At 37.3% G+C, this 18,252-nt stretch overlaps 1 protein-coding gene across 1 annotated transcript in view; it reads left to right on the plus strand.

Annotated features, from left to right (window-relative positions):
- Positions 1–18,252, plus strand: part of MMP16 (matrix metallopeptidase 16) — a 293,871-nt gene that overhangs the window by 134,539 nt on the left and 141,080 nt on the right. The gene's annotated exons all lie outside the window — the stretch shown is intronic.

Genomic DNA, 18,252 nt, shown 5'->3' on the forward strand with positions numbered 1-18,252 from the left:
GGACTGAAAACTCAGTTGGTGTGTAGAAGTAACTGTTGATTGGTTAGGAGAACTAAACCACAGAGGTATTAAGGAAGGGTGAAAAATCACATAGATACAATAAATGCAGTTAGGGACATGTTCGCTGAAGGAAACGTGGGAGAAGGTAAGATGGAAAGCTGACATTGATGCCTGTGCCAGACTTGAGATAGTCTTCTAAAAGTCTTGTTAATATAAGTTACAACATATGACAAGAGGCCGAGAGGAATCCAGTGAGCATAGAACAGGACTTGCAGCACAGAGTAGATAAAGTTCAAAGGAAGATGAAATCCCAGAGAAGCTCATGAGATGCTTGTCAGCCAGGGCTTGTGGCAGCAGAGGAGCAGTTTTGTGTTTTCTTTTTGGTCTTACAGTTTCTTCTTAATGAGTTTAGAGATCATAGATATTTTAATCAAGAATTTTAGCAAAACTGCCATGTATTCTGCAGATATTTTGGAAGTGTAATTATGCTGTGTATGCAATGTAACATGTATAAATATGTAGTTAGATTGACTATTCCTGAGCTCTTTTGTGCTATTCCTTGTGCTAAGCACTCTTGAACAGAGTATTTTATTGAATTCTCATCATCACCCTATGAAGTAGCAATATCATTATCTCCATTTTACATGCATAGAAACTAAGACTTACAAAGGCCGTGCACTATTGCTTGAGTTTGTGCAGTGTCTGATTCAGGCCCTGAATTTGTGTCTTCTGGACCCAAAGCCTGTGCCCATACCCACACTCGTCATTACCTCTCATATGATGACTTGCAAATTGCCCTGTGAGCTATCCACACACTAAATGCTGTGGGAGGCTAGAGGGGAGAGATAAGGAAGGGTAAAGACTTCATGGAATACAAGGACTCAGTCGGCCAAGGCATGTTGGTGTATGCAGAGCCGTAGTAGTATGGGGCCAGTGTAAACATAGGCGAAGCCTAGGAACTACATTTAAAAAAAAAAAATTTGGTAGCCCATAAATAGATCAGTTTGGATAATGTCTGGGGAGTATATAGGCTTTTAGTAATAGAGATGTATGAACTCTTGGATTTATTATATGCACGATAAAGAATTTTAAACCGGTTTTGTAAGTAAATGATAGCAATCATAATATTTTGAGCAGGAGAGTTAAATAAAGGAAATGATATTTTAAGATAATTAATCTTCAGTATTAAGTAGGATAGTTCAAAATGGAAAGAGTAAGGAGCTAGGGAAACGAATTAGTCAATTAGAAAACTGTTGCACTATGTAAGTACAAGTGAAAGAGAGCTTGGTTTACGGAGGTGCCATTGAAGAGGGAAAGGAGACAGAAGAGGCTATTTATAAACTCAGAAGATTTAGATTTTTCAAATGTTTTTCAAATTATGTTTAAGGTTGTATTACCACCTCCGCCCCCCCCCCCCCGCCAAAATCCACCCTGTTAGGTTTGAGCGTGCTATCTATATGCTCCTATAGTACCACATACAAACTTCTATCAAAACACCACACTAAGTGCTTGCTTCTTTCTCTGATGTCTAGACGGAAGAACTTTTTGATAGCAAGCAGCTTGCTGTTTATCTTTGTATCCCTAGAGCCTAGCAGTCTGCTCCCAAAAAGCAGTATGTGTCAAATAGTGGATCACACTTAAATGTTGTTTTGTTGTTAGCTACGGTTGAGTCAGCCTTTGACTCATGGCGACACCATGTACAATGGGATCAGACCATTGTGATCATAGGGTTTTCAGTGATTGGTTTTTGGAAATAGATCACCAGGCCTTTCTTCCTAGTCTGTTTTGGTCCGGAGGCACTGCTGAAGTCTGTTTAGCATCATAGCAACACACAAGCCTCTACTGACAGACGGGTGGTAGCTGCGCATGAGATGCATTGCCCAGGAATTAAACCCGGGTCTCCTGCATGGAAGACGAGGATTACATCACTGCACTACCACTGCCCTACACACTTAAGTAGGATGATAATAATAGTAATAACTACGATAATTTACAGCTTACAAAGTTGTGTCTGTTCACCTCTAAAATGCATCATGAATCCATCTACTTCTCCATCTTCCCAGTTACCACCATAGTTGCAGTGACTTCTTAACTGCTTTTGTGTTCATATTCCGTCCAATTCATCACCCACCCACACAGCAGCTAGAATGAGCTAGAATGATCCTTTCTAACACAGATCTGTTCATACCACTTAAAGGTTTAAAACCTTTCTCTGCCTTCCATATCACACCACGCATAAAGTCGTAGAGTTGTTGTGTGATCTGATCACGCAACTCTCCTAGATTCACTGTTTTTTAGCCACAGTGGCCTTCTTTCAATTCCCTGAAAACTCAAAGTTCTTTGATGCTGTTCCAGTTTTACATTGCCACAAAACAGTCCACCCCAAAACTTAGAGGGTTGCGTGAGAGCAAGGGCTACTGTACTGTTCACTGTTGTGACCCCCAAGGCCTAGCCCAGAGCCTGTACATAATAGGATTTCAGTAAATATTCATTGAATGAGTACATCATACAAGAGTTTTTTGTTTTGTTTTAGTCCCTTCTTCTTTCAAGGAAGAAAGCCTTGTAGTGTCATGGTTAAGAGCTACAGCTGCTAACCAAAAGGTCAACAGTTTGAATCCAACAGGTGCTCCTTGGAAACCCTATGGGGGCAGTTCTACTCTGTCCTGTAGGGTCCTTATGAGTCAGAATCAACTCGATGGCACTGGTCCATCATTCAAGGAACCTGAAATACTGCTTCTTGCCCTTGAGAAACTTTCATTAGTTTTCACTCATTAACTATAAATCTATATGTTATTAAAACACAGGTAACGTTATTTTGAAAAAAAAAAAGTTTTAAATATCGAAAAACATTTAATCTTTTTGTTATCTTAGTTATAATAGATGTTAAACTCATAACCTAATTCTATGCTATTCCCCTGGAAAACAAGTGTAACATTTCTAAGAACTGTGTAGCCTCTGGAGCCCTGGCGGTGTAGTGGTTAAGAGCTCGGCTGCTAACCAAAAGGTTGGCAGTTCGAATCCACCAGCCAGTCCTTGGAATCCCCATGGGAAAGTTCTACTCTGTCCTATCAACTCAATGGCAGCGGGTTTAGTTTTAGGGTTTGATATAGCCTCTGGGGCAAAGACTGTTTTCATGATATTAAAACATAAGATTGTCCCTGGGGAGAGATTACTGATTTGTGAGAGCACCCACTACTGAAAGGAGAAAAACATTTGTTTTTGTTGTTGTTGTTTTTCAGTACCCTTCCATTATTCACTCTGTCTTCTGAGGCTATATCAGAAGAATTTGCTTCAGTAATTCTGCCCTGCACCCAAATTGACATTGAGGTTTAGCACTTCCAAAACTCAGTATACTTACTAATGGATTGGTAAAATCAAACCTCTTTCTTCCCATTGGGTAGAATCAGGAAAAGGCAGGGTACCATCTCTCCTTTGTCTTCAGACAGGTATGGTGTTTTAAAAGAAATAGAAGTTTTACATTTTGGGAGTTGTTCCTTTTTAACATATGGGTCCTGTGGAGCAGATAAGTAATGTACCAACACCAAAAAGCAAACCCAGTGCCGTCAAGTCGATTCCGACTCGGGTTTAATTGTGCTTACTTACTAATCTGGAATGCACAACTGCACATGATGTGGTGAAAACCGGGGGAAATTGTGCAGTACAGATGAGTCAGTAAGCATAATTCAGCCTGTGTGTACCTTGTTTATTGGGTAATCTGTCCCTGCAAAAACAAAGATAAAAACCACCCAATGCCTTCCTACCAGTGATCTAAATTGTCATCTCATATTTTACCATGGTCCATATTTCTTAGAGCTTACCCAGTTTTCCCTGGGAACTTACTAACCTCCGCTGTGTATGTGATAAGCCAAAGATCTGATATTCACATTTGGAGAACCAGACTTCTGGTGGAGCCTAGCTGTGTGGTGGTGGTGGTAAATAATCGGATAGTAAACCCAGTGGGCAGAAAATGTAGCAAAAAATTATTTGTATGGTTTCAATTGTGATATTAACTGGGCCTTAATACATGCATTCTACACTTTTGCTGTCTCTCTAAATTTGCTGTTTTGTGTATTCATTTAACAAGTATTACTGAAGCTCAACCTTGTGCCAGGAACTGTTCTCTGTGTTGGGCCTACAATGTTAAACAGGATATTAAGGTAAAAAACAAACCCACAAATAAACAAAACAACTGGATGGCTATTGTGATGTGGAATGTAAATAGTAATATATGGGATTACTGGTGGTGGTGAGGTGGAGCCAGGGAAGGCGTCTTTGAAAAAGTCTAATTTGAATTAAATTCTAAAAAAAGAAGAAGAAAAAAAACAAATTTCCTACACTAGGAAAAGCAAATGCAATGGCCTGAGTAGGAAAAACTTTGACTTGTTCCAGGAACTGGAAAAAGGACAGTGTGTCTTGAAATATCAAGAGAGGGTGCTGTGAAAACAGGGTAGAGAGTTAACTGTGACTGTGCAGGGATTTGTAAGCCATAGTGATGACTTTGGATGTTTTATTAAGTGCTGTGAATAACTGATGAAGGGCTGTAATCAAATGAATAACATGGTTTGATTACATTTTAAAAAGTATAACTCACATTAGTGGGGGAAGGAAAGAGAGTGGCAGCAATATGAAAGCACAGAAGCCAGTTGGAGAATCTTGCAATGTCTGGTGGGAAATGATGGTGTTTTGAACAAGGGGTTGTTGTTGTTGGTGGTGGTGGTAACGGCAAGTCAATTTTTGACTCACAGCAACCCCATATGACTGAGTAGAAGTGCCCCGTAGGGTTTTCTAGGCTGTCATGTTTATGGGAGCAGATTGCCAGGTCTTTTTCCTGCAGAGGTGCTGGGTGGATTTGAACCACCAACTGTTCATTTAGCAGCTGAGGGCTTAATCATTGCACCACCAGGAATTCTTGAACAAGGGATAGCAGCAGAAATAAGAGTTTTGATTCAAGGTCAAAATGGAGCTAAGATGTGATGATGGATTAGATATCCATGATGAAGAAAAAGGTAAAATTAAGGATGACTCCTATATTTTTTCTTTAAACCGCAGTGTGATAGTAGAGTCTGGACATTAGGGTGAGGTCAGGGTTGGAGAGTTAAATGATGTGTCTTTGGCAGATACATGGTATTTAACGTTTGGGTTTTGAAGAGATAATCAAAGAGCGTAGACACAGTTGACTGGTAGTGATGTGGCTACAATAATAAACTTCTCTGAGAGAATTAATACAGTGAGAAGAAAGGATAAAAGCCCTACCAAAGGGCTTTTAGCAAAGAGAGTTCAGTGGTCTTTACACTGTGAAACTGAAATGGCCCTAAGTGAAATATTTTAGCAGGGAATTGGGCTGGGCAAGACTCATACTCCACTGCACTGGGTTTGGTTTTTTGGCTTTGGGCGAGACTATTTTACATTGGCAATTAGAGAACCCCTGGAAAGTAGGTGTTAGTGTTATATCTAGAACATATGCAGCCGCAATTCGGTGTCCTTTCTTGATGTTAAATGGGGTGTTTTGTTTACATAAAAATGGAATGCTCTCAGTTATTATATGTATGTTTTCATAGAGTCCGCCTTCTCATTTTGAAATGTGAATAGGGTCTCCTAGGGTTTCCTAAGATACAGACAGGCAGGGAGCCAAGCTTGGGTGTCAGTCAGACCTCTACTTGAATACTGATTCCTCCTCTTACTATTGGTGTGTTCTTGGGCAACTTACTTAATCTTTCTGAGGTTTAATTCTGTCATTTATGAAACAGGGCTAATAATGCTTAACTTGCAGACATTTTACAAAGATTAAGGATTGTCATTGTCATTAGTTGCCATCGGGTTGACTCTAACTCATTGCAACTCGCATGCATAACAGAACAAAATGGTGCCTGGTCCCCCACCATCCTCACGATCACCAACATGTTTGAATCCATTGTTGCCTTCCAACCTAGGGAAGTTATCTTCCAGCACTATATCGAACAATATTCTGTTGTGATTCACAGAGTTTTCATTGGGTAATTTTCAGAAGTAGATGACCAGGCCTTTCTCCCTAGTTTGTCTTAGTCTGGAAGCTCCTCTGACACCTGTCTACCATGGGTGACATTGCCGATATTTGAAATACCAGTAACATAGCTCCCAGCGTCATAACAACATGCAAGCCACTACATTATGACAAACTGACAGACAGGTGGTGGAAGAATTAAAGATGATGCATATAAATCCCCTGGTACATAGTGGGCAGTAGAGGAGTGGTAGGATTTCTGTCATTTTCAAGGCCTTTTAGAGCTGGGACTGGTGTATTAGTGTGACCAAAAATAGGTTCCATGGAACAAAGTAACAAGGGCATATGTAGTTTGAAACCAAATCATGAATGACTTGGAAGCCATTCTAGGGAATTGTTTCTGTAAGATGTGAGCAGCTTCAATAGTGCATAACAGAAAAAGAAGGGATTGGGAATTGTCATAGTCATAATATATAAACCCATTGCCGTCAAGTCGATTCCGACTCATAGCGACCCTACAGGACAGAGTAGTACTACTCCATAGGGTTTCCAAGAGCCGTTGGTGGATTTGAACTCCTGACCTTTTGGTTGGCAGCCATGCTCTTAAACACTGCCACCAGGGCTTCTTTGGAGAAAATTTAAGAAAGTAGCTACATTTTAAAAAACAGTTTCTAGCAGTTCAGTGATCACCACACTTTTTTGATTTTATATCTCCATCAATTTTTCAACATGTACCCATTTTTTATTTATAAGTATATTCTTGAGCTGTTGTACTAAATATTATAGATGTTGTAAAACATACTAAAAATAGATGTTAAGCTAAAGATGATACAAAATTTTAATCATTTTATTTTATTATATTTACATTGTTTTGATTTTATCAGAAATATCATTAACTACTGTTTTTTTTCAGAGATCCATTACTGACTATGCATGTGTCTTTATTCTTGAAAATGTTAGTATAAACACTTCCTAATACAGCAAATTCAATGATCAGTTTATTTCTAATCTTTGTCTCAAGAATTGCTGTTGCCAAGAGACACATCAGGAAGATACGTCAATGAAAATGGAAAAGTTGCATCATTGGCTGATTACAAATGATGAGGCTCATTTTATAATGCTGTCAATCAGTTACGCAAAGGATTTAGGTAAAATACAGCAGGTGAATTTCCGTCTTCCCTGACATTCACCAGTTGTTCCTGACAACTAATCAGAAGGTGCTGTATTTTCATATTTTCAACGAATGGGTTTAAAACCTGCTGAAAGTATTCTTTTGGCAGATTATTTTATAGTTGTCAAATTCTGTTGCCAAGATTTTAAAGTAGAAAATTATGAGAGAATTTTAATAGATGGTAAATCTCTTTGAGCACAAAGTCATACAGTGATGCGAACATTTCCGGACATCCATCTTTAAAATACTCTCATCATGGCACATGTTTCTTGCAAAAGCAGTTCCTTTTTCCTGTGTTATTAAAACATCTCTTTTATTTTGATGAGACAGATTGTGTTTGTTTTTTAAACCCCAGACATAGCTATTCAGGGGTTAAATCAGCAGAATCAGCATCCAGAATGTCAGCACTTTTGTCATTTTGTAAAAGAAAATACTTAACTCATATTTAAGTTTGACAACCCATTTAATTTGTCATGAGATAATCAACAAACCGGTATATTCTACAAAATATTTTTTGGTCACTCTCCATCATATTACAAAGTGTTGTAAGATTTCTAGAAGTCCCTGGGTGGTAAAGTTCAGTGCTCAGCTACTAACTAAAAGGTTGGTGGTTCGAATCCACCCAGAGGTGCTTTGGCAATCTGATTCTGAAAGATCATAGCCATTAAAAACCCTGTGGAGTGCAGTTCTACTCTGACACACATGGAGTTGCCATGAGTAGGAATCAACTAGTGATGAGACTTCTAATTTTTAAATGATATAATCCATAAATCCATTTAAAAGAGCCATATGTTACCATGTGCTGAAATCGAACTAACTGTTGAAAGTGACACTGACAACCACTTTACATTGTGAACCTTTACCAGCAGAATGTAGGAGAGAAATGAAGACTTGATGTCTGACCTGAGTCAGAGTACCAGGGTCAATATGTACATTAAATAAAAATCATGTTATTTCTTCTTTCTGTTTTAGGTTTCATGTGTAGGTGTGCATCTGTGCACGTGTGTGCGCATTACATAAAATGCTGCAATATTTTGTGCCTACATCTCAATGGCGCATTTTGCAGCCCACTTTGAAGACCCTAATTAAAATTACTTTTTTCAACCATTTTTTTTGTGTTGATGAGACTGAATCTGCCAAATAAAGGCAAGTTGCATCGAAGATGCACATAACTTAATCTCAAATACATGCTTTTAGAAAAGAACTGGGTGATGTGCCCTCTTTTCTTCTCTTGGCTCATGTAAACAAACACAGATTTGAGGGGAATTTTACTCTGCTTTTGGGTTTGTGAAAGGATTTTGATATAAAGTAGAATCCTGTCAGTAATCACTGTAAGGAGTTACTTTTTGGTAATTGTTTCTGTCTACCAAAGACACATTGGGGGTTGTGCTAGAATATACACATCCTGCTATTGTTTGGTTGTGTTTGCTTTTTTGGAGGAGTGGGGTTGTTTTGTTGCAGCAGGGCGTGTGTGTGTCTCTGCTGTATATGTTGCTGTTAGTTGTCCTCTGGTTGGCTCTGACTGATGGCGGCCCCATGTAAAACAGAACAGAGAAGTTGCCAGGTCCTCCTCTGTCTTCACAATCATTGGTCATCTCCAATCCACTGTTGTGGCCGCTGTGTATTTTGAGTGTCTTCCAACCCAGGGGGCTCATCTTATATCATTAGATGATGTCCTGTTGTGATTCATAGGGTTTTCTTTGGCTAATTTTTGGAAGTAGATCACCAAGACTTTCTTCTTGCTATGTATATGTTTTTAAAAATCTAAAATATACTTAGGAAAAGCCAGTAAAGACAGATACCAAAACTGAACCAAAGCCGTTGCCGTCGGGTCAGTTCAGAGGCAGATTAGATAAAGGGTATATCGTAGGACTCTGCAACTTTTCAGCACATTGACTAGCACATGGTAGAACCCCAATTAAGGGCCGCAGCTTTTCTCTCCAGAGTTAAGCCATTACTATTTGAGAGTTTTTTTCCACATAGCTGCTAAGTACAAAGTGCAGTGCACGCCTTTGCAGCACAGATAAAACTTAACCCAGCCTTTACAAGTGAGATTAATATTAAGGTAAAAATATGGTCATGATGATGATTACTGTGCTATTATTTGGCGCCATTTAGTGGATTCCGGCTCATAGTGACCCCATGTAATATTGTTCCATAGAGTTTTCTAGGCTGTAATCTTTAATGGGAGCAGATGGCCAGGTCTTTCTCGCGGAGATGCTGGGGGCGTTAAAACCGCCAACCTTTTGCCCAGCAGCCAAGCGCTTAACCATTCCTCCACCAGGGCTCTTCATGATTATTACTTTTACTAATGACTCAGCTGTTTTCCATCTCCTTGTCCAAATGGTAGTTGCCTCTTGCTTGATAAAATGTTTAGTGGAGTAACTTTTAGTCCCTCCACTGTTTCATTTCTATTTTAAGAAGCCACTTAATAGACAGTAATATTCTGAAGAAATTGAATTCTGTATGTGCAGTTTCATACACTGACTCATTCGTGGTGGAGGGGGGATGGCGATTTAGAGCACGTTTAGGTTTTTCAATGAATAGAATGGCTAATTTCTGCCTCACTAACTGACTCTATGAATTTTCAGTTTTACCAATTCTGAATGACTACTCTCGTATCAGTTTAATTTTTTGGTTAATAGGTAGTTGTAATTCATATTTATGACCACTTTTCAGACTATAAGACTTAGGCCCTAAATCTTGCCATTCTTTATAACCAGTGAATATATGGTATTTCTTAGACAATATCTATGCTGACTTTGCCGATGAAACTATCACATAAAGGGCTGATCACTTTTTAATTTTTCATTTTAGTTCATAACTGAATTTAACAAATATGTTTAGAAAGCTTATACTCAAAAATACAAGTTAGCTTTTTACAACATCAGAGAATCTAATGAGTAAAAATACGTTATTTCAGTTGCATTTTATCTGAGAAAATCAGTTATATCGGAATACGCATTTTCCATTAGGTATTTAAATATCTTGCTAGTATGTTACAATTTAATGTGAAGTCAATTATTTTTTAAAATTATATTCAAAAATAATAAAAGGAAATATTTGTAAAGTCATGTAATGAACACGATTGTTACTAAGTAAATCCTACAAAATATATTTGTCGCCTTTGCACTTTTCTTTTCACACTGAGTACCAGAATTTGGATTGTATTATCATTGGGTACAAGGAACTTGCATTTGGCCAGAGGACACTTTAGCTGGAAATGAGCTATACCTGAAATAACTGGCTAAGTCACAAATAAGCATTATGGTATAGCAAAATGATTTTTCATTAAATTAAATTTGCCAAACATGACCCCCCGATTACCCTGTTTTTTCCCGTCCAAACATTTCTATACTCTCTAAAATATATCCTTTCTTCCCTTAATGAATTCAGTAGTTTAATTATTTAAAAAGAATTTTTTGGAAGAATATCCGAGCTTCTTAGAGTTATTCAGGGTCATCATTTCAAAGGGTTTTCTCTATATGTTATCTGTTGCCAATGAGGGAGTTTTAAATTGTCTTTGCATTTGTGATTCACCTCAGTAAATGAATAGTACTTAGTTTTATATTAAGGCATTGATAAATTTCTTAGCTTCAAAGACTAGAAGGAATTTTATTTCTATATAGTATTGACATGAAAGAATAAAGAACAATATATATTCTAAAAATGCTCTGCCTAGATTTGCTATTAGTTGTAAAAATTACTGATGTCTTCTTTGTTTGATAACCATCTATTAGGTTGTTACTCTGATATGTGGGTGTGGATAACTGAGTTAATTAACAATATGATCACATGAAATATTAATGACAAAGACATTCTTTCTCAAATGGATTTTGCTGAAACTTTGTGTGTCTCCTACACTTTTTCTTATTTATACTGCAGTCTAGTAAAGGCAGTGCCTATTGGCACATGATTTCATATTTAGTGTTTATCTTTTATTGCTTGATACATCTTCTTACTCTGCAAAGAGCAGCAATCTTCTGTTTTCTCATCCAGTTGAATTATCACTAAGTCAAGAAAATTGGTTTTGCCTGTAAGATAGCAAGACATTTGATTGAGTTAGTCATCCAAGGAATGTAGTTCAAGGCCAGATTTTGTTGCTCCATTTGAGGTTCTGTGGTTGGTTGTTACAGTGATAATGAGATGGGATTAAGTTCCAGATGACATAAGGAGAAAAGTGTTGCCTCACAGATTGTCCTTGATACATTTCCAGTGCTCTCCAATGCACATGTCAGTCCAGTGAGAAAAATAAAAAAAAAAGCAAAAAAACCAACTGACTAAATTTTTCATACTTTCCCCTTTTTTTTTTTGGAATTTTCAAGCAGTATGTGCTTCTTCATCCTCTGTAGTTCAACTGTCCTCGCAAATGTGACCACTTAAACCTCACCTGTACTTTCAGTTTTACTCAATTCCAAGAACAAATCTTAAGTTGAACAGGAGAAATGTCAAGAATTCAGGGTAATAATCTGTAATTGGCATCAAGTAATAAGTATTAAAAAAAAAAAAGACTGAGCAAGAATTATGTTGGGGGTCTTATGGATTTTTTTGCTTAACACATACCAAACATACCGCAGCCCTATAAATTAGATATCATTTCTCCTAAATGCACAGATGAAGAAATTAGCTCTTAACCATCCGTACACTTAAGACAAAAATATATCAAGGGATGAACAATCACAGGAGTCAAATTTAGTACGTTCAATCATCCAAGAGAGGCAGCATTTTACAGTGATGTTGGTAACAGGGATATTTTTTCAAATACCAAGGGATGAGAATGAATATCTGTGGTATAATTCATGATATATACATCTATAGCAGCCCTATAGGACAGAGTAGAACTGCCCCATAGGGTTTCCAAAGAGCAGCTGATGGATTCAAACTTCCGACCTTTTGGTTAACAGCCAAGGTCTTAACCACTGTGCCACCAGGGCTCTGATATATATGTATATCTCAAAATGTATTTTTATAAACAGTGTAAAAGACACAAAAGATTATATACCAAACTTTGAACAGCAGAAGACTAAGTGATAAAATACACCTTTAAATACTACTTTGCAGATCTATTTTAAATTTTATCAAATAGGAAATTATATCAGGTTATAATTAAAAAAATATATTTTATTGTGTTTTTGGTGAAAGCTTACACAGCAAATTAGATTTCCATTTCATGATTTCTATACATATTGTTCAGCGATATTGGTTACATTTTTCACATTGTGTCAATGTTCTCATTATTTCTGTTCTGGTTATTCCATTTTATTAATCTGGCTTTCTTGTCCTCTCGACCTTCTCATCTATACTTTAGGGTAAATGTTGACCATTTGTTCTCATGTAGATTTTTTTTTTTTTTTAAAGGAGCACAAGACTCATGGGTGATACTGTTTATTTTATGAACCAATTTGTTGTTTAGCTGAAAGATGACCTCCGGGAGTGGTTTCAGCTCAAAGTTTAAAGAGTATCTCAAAGTAATAGTGTTGGAGGTTCCTCTAGCCTTTGCCAGTCAAGTCTGGCCTTTTTTTTTTTTTTTTTTTTAAGAATTTGAGTTTTGTTCTGCAGTTTCTATCTGAAACCATCTATTGTGTCTCTGGCCAAAAAGGTCAGTGGTGGTAGCTGGGCACCATCTAGTTCTTCTGGTCTCAGGATAGATGAGGCTGTGGTTTGTGTAGGCAGTTAGTCCTGTAGACTAATGTCTTCTTTAAGATCAGTTTATAATTTAAAGAGAAAGAAAAAAAAGAGAGAGAAAGAGAAAGATTTTCCTCTGTGTTACCCTGTTATATCTCAATTTCTAAAACCTCATACTGCTGACTACTATAGAATCATAAGTGCTAAGGCTATATTTCTCTATTTATAAAAGAAAAGGCTTTATTCTATAGAAATAGAATAACGTGACATTTCAAGTGTTGCTTATACCAGAGGCTCCCAGACTTCTCTGATGATTATGGAAAAGTTTTGTACCTGAACTTCACTCATTGGTAATTTGAGAGCCAATGTTTACAAAGCATTATGAGTTTGGACCATAGTGGTTTTTTTGCCATTGATATTGAGTTTATAGCACAGCTTGTATTTGACCAGTGTTAGGTCACCATGTTGAACTACTTGGACTTCTCCAAGAAGCATAAGCATCTTCTTATTTAGGGCTCTATGGTACAAATCTTCTTCAACAGGTTACCAACAATAATTAGACTGAGATTTCTTCTGTGGTCTCAACAGCTTAAAGGAAGTAGTTTAAAAAAAAACCTCAAAAAAGTATACTCCCTTGATGATTCAAAGATTAAGCAAGTATTTGTTGTCATCTGTAGTTTGTGTATTAAAAAACCCCATTGCCATCGAGTCAATTCCGCCTAATAGCGACCCTATAGGACAGAGTACAACTGCCCCATACAGTTTCTAAGAAGCGCCTGGTGGATTCAAACTGCCAGCCTTTCGGTTAGCAGCCATAGGTCTTAACCACTATATCACCAGGGCTTCCATATTAGATAGTCAATATTAGGTGTTTGAAAAAGCACTATGGATCAGATTAATGCATTAAGCTTTACATTGACATAGAATGATGTTTTCTATTGTAGTTTTTGAAATATTGTTGAGGACTTGCTGGTTTCATGCTGTAACATAACACCATTATGGTCATGCTTGATATCTGAATGTTTTGTAGAAAGATGCACTGCAAATTTCAAGTGGGAATTGTTGTTAGTTGTTGTTAGGTGCTGTCAAGTCGATTCTGACTCATAGCGACCCTATATACACCAGAACAAACCACTACCTGGTCCTGTGCCACACTCACAGTCATTGCTATGTTTGAGCCCATTGTTGCAGACATTGTGTCAGTCCATCTCATTGAGGGTCTTCCTCTTTTTTGCTTATCCTCTACCTTACCTTACAAAGCATGATGGCCTTCTCCAGGGGCTGGTCCCTCCTGATAACATGTCCAAAGTATGTGAGACGAAGTCTCACCATCCTGTCTTCCAAGGAGCACTCTGGCTTTACTCCTTCCGAGACAGATTTCTTAATTCTTCTGGCAGTCCATGGTATATTCACTATTCTTCAACAACACCAAAATTGTAAGGCATCAATTCTTTGTTCTTCCCTATTCTTAGTCCAGCTTTGCATGAATATGAACCAATTGAAAATGTCTTGGTTTTGGTCAGGTTTACCTTAGTCCTCAAAATGATATTTTTGCTTTTCAACACTTTAAAGAGGTCTTTTGCAAACACTTTCCCCAATACAATAGGTTATTTGATTTTTTGACTGCTGCTTCCATGGGTGTTGATTGTGGGTCCAAGTAAAATGAAATCATTGACAACTTCAGCCTTTTCTCCATTTATCATGATGCTGCTTATTTGCCCAGTTGTGAGGATTGATATTTTCCTTATGTTGAGGTGTAATCTATACTGATGGTATAGTCTGTGATCTTCATCAGTGAGTGCTTCAAGTCCTCTTCACTTTCAGCAAGCAAGGTTGTGTCATCCACATAATACAGGTTTTTAATGAGTCTTCCACCAATCCTGATGCTGCATACTTCTTCGTATACTCCAGCTTCTCAGATTATTGGCTTAGCATACTGATTGAGTAAGTATGGTAAAAGGATACAACCATGGAGCACTCTTTTCCTGGCTTTAAGAAATGCAGTATCCCCTTGTTTCGTTCGAACAACTGCCTCTTGTTCTATGTACAGGTTCCTAGTGAGCACAATTAAATGTTCTGGAATTCCCATTCTTCACAGTGTTGTCCATAATTTGTTATGATCCACACAGTCAAATGTTTTTGCATAGTCAGTAAAACACAGGTAAACATCTTTTTGGTATTCTCTGCTTTCAGCCAAGATCCATCTAACATCAGCAATGCTATCCCTAGTTGCATGTCCTCTTCTGAATCTGGCTTAAATTTCTGGCAATTCCCTGTTGATGTACTGCTGCAATTGGTTTTGAGTAATCTTCAGCAAAATTTTACTTGCGTGTGATATTAATGACATTATTAGTTAATTTCCACATTCTGTTGGATTGCCTTTCTTTGAAATGGGCACAAATATAGATCTCTTCTAGGTGGTTGGCCAGGTAGCTGTCTTCCAAATTTCTTGGCATAGATGAGTGAGCACCTCCAGTGCTCTATCCATTTGTTGAAACATCTCAATTGGTATTTGGTCAATTCCTGGAACCTTGTTTTTGCCAGTGCCTTCAGCGCAGCTTGGACTTCTTCCTTAAATACCACTGGTTCTTGATCATATGCTACCTCTTGAAATCATTGAACATCCACCAAATCTTTTTGGTACAGTGACTTTGTGTATTCCTTCCATCATCTTTTGGTGCTACCTGTGGTGTTCAATATTTTGACCATTGAATCCTTCGGAATTGCAACATGAGACTTGAATTTTTTCTTCACTTCTGTCAGCTTGAGAAATGCTGAGTGTGTTTTTCCCTTTTGGTTTTCTGTCTCCAGAACTTTACACACTTAATGAAGTGTACAAATACTTTATTTTCAGAGCCACCCTTTGAAACCTTCTGTTCAGCTCTTTTACTTCATCATTTCTTCCATTTGCTTTAGCTATTCTACATTCAAGAGCAAGTTTCAGAGTCACTTCTGACATCCATTTTGGTCTTTTTTTTTTTTTTTTTAATGACCTCTTTCTTTCTTCATGTTTGATGTCCTTGATGTCCTTCCACAATTCATCTGGTGTTCAGGCATTATTGTTCAGTGCTTCAAATCTGTTCTTGAGATGGTCTCCAAATTCAGGTGGACTATATTCAATGACATATTTTGGCTCTAGTGTCCTTGTTTTAATTTTCTTCACCTTTAACTTGAACTTGCATTTAGCAGTTGATGGTCTGTTCTGCAGTTAGCCCCTGGACTTGGTCTGACTGATGATACTGAGTTTCTCCATCATTTTAGCACTTGCACAGATGTTAGTCAATTTGATTCTTATATTTTCCATCCAGTGAGGTCTATGTGTATAGATGTCATTTATGTTGTTGAATAAGTTGTTGGTCTTGCAAAATCCTATCGTGCTGTCTCTTGTGTCATTTCTATCATCCAATTACTGGTTCTTCTTTGTTTCCAACTTTCACATTCATACATTCCATGTTCCTTTTATTAATGAATGTTCACACCTGTTTCTTCTCATTTTGAGTAGTGCCACATCAGTGAATGAAGGTCCCAAAAACTTTACTGCATTCACATCGTTAAGTTAGACTCTGCTTCGAGGAAATAGGTCTTCCCCAGTCGTATTTTGAGTGCCTTCTAACCTGATGGGCTCATCTTCCTGCACTATACCAGACAGTGTTCCACTGCTATTCATAAGGTTTTCACTGGCCAGTTTTTTCAGAAGTAGACTCCCGGGCCCTTCTTCCTATCTTGTCTTATTCTAGTAGCTCTGCTGAAACCTGTCCACCCTGGGTGACCTTGCTAGTGTTTGAAATACCAGTGGAGTAGCTTCCAGCATCACAGCAACATGAAAGTTGCTACAGTACGACAAGCTGACAGATACATAGTGGAATTGGGAATTATTTTTGGTCAATTCTTGATATCAATGAAAGCCTCTTTATTTGTTAACAAATGAAACGTCATTAAGAGTGACCATCTCAGGGTGACTCTTGATCTTAATAACCTTGATTTGTCTGCCAGGAAACAAATATTGCCCATAAAGTGGTGGATTCTTTTTTGACATTTTAAAATTAAACAGAATTACCCACTACTCAATCATTTTGAGAAACAGCCTCTCATGATAAATGACATAATGTAAAAGGGAACTTGAAGAAAAATCACAATTTATTTTTCATATTATTCTAAATCATTTGATTGAAAAAATTAAGGCATATATATGTAACATATATAACATGTAACATGCTATTTTTATAATGCATTTAAAAGTGATATACAGTACTTCTATTATATAAAACATAGGTTTTTTTTTATTAATGGTTTTCTCTTTACTGTCCTCATAAATGTAATTTCAGTAGCTTAGCACCCATGAGTAATTTAGCAACAAGTCAGGTCTCCAGCAAGAAATGAATGCAAGCAACATGTTACAGAAATGGAGTTTTGTGTAAGAATATATTGTTGAATTATATTGTTAAAAATGAATATAAAATATTTTAATTTTTGAGAAATTGCATAATAGGTATTGAATTTCCTATTAAATAGTAAATTGTCAGTGAAATACTGTCTCATTCATTCAGAAAAAAATGGAGTCTCTTTCAGACTTCATCACTGTTAACTAGATAACTGAATGTATGTGTCTTTCCTGGCAGCCTATTCATTACAGATTAAATGAGAAGCATATCTTGGTATGTTATTGCTGTATGGTAGATGAGTTTACTAGACTGAGTTTCACCAATAAAGCTTCTTGACAGTGATGCATTGCTCATCTCTTAAATTGTTTTAGAATAATTTCATTTTATATTCAAAGGTTTGTGCTTATAGTACTGGACTTTTTTTTTTTGGTGGGGGGGTCAATTTCTTAGAAAAACTACAAACTATTCCATTTCGTGTTTCTCACATAAAGACTTTGAGATAGTCAGCATCACCTTTTTTTTTTTTTCTTTCTTTTGGTGAAATTTAACTTCTAAATATCGTGTTTATTCCACTGGGAAAGTAACTCTCCTGTGTTGTAGTTGTAAGTTCATAAAGGGAGTGTATCAGGTATTGGGGAAAAGCTGCAATTTCATAGGATCATCATTTATATGATGAATAGAGCCAGGTAGTAAGGAAAACACACCCTGGTGAACACTTTCCAATAAATAGCACAGCTTCTATTCTGTACCAGTGGCAGAATACTTGGCCCTTATCAATTACACAGGTAGTTCACTGAGCTTAGAAAAAGCTTAAAGCCCTAGGGAAGACTGAGGTAAAGGACAGGAGGATGGGATATGGGCTGAACATATGATCCTGCATTTAAAATGAATATGTAGAGTTCTAAAACTGGAAAGGATTGCTCCCTGGTGGAGATATATTTTTCCAAGAATATAAATTTTGTATTACTTTTCCAATCTAATCTCAGATGACTCTGAATTGTTGTTCCAGTTCCAATCAAGATTAGATGTACGTTCAACTCCATCTTCTTTCTCTCACTATCCTACAGATCCCTCTTTCCCCAGAGGATGGGGTA

Source organism: Elephas maximus, chromosome 15 (genome assembly GCF_024166365.1).
Source record: "Elephas maximus indicus isolate mEleMax1 chromosome 15, mEleMax1 primary haplotype, whole genome shotgun sequence".
Taxonomy (NCBI): domain Eukaryota; kingdom Metazoa; phylum Chordata; class Mammalia; order Proboscidea; family Elephantidae; genus Elephas; species Elephas maximus.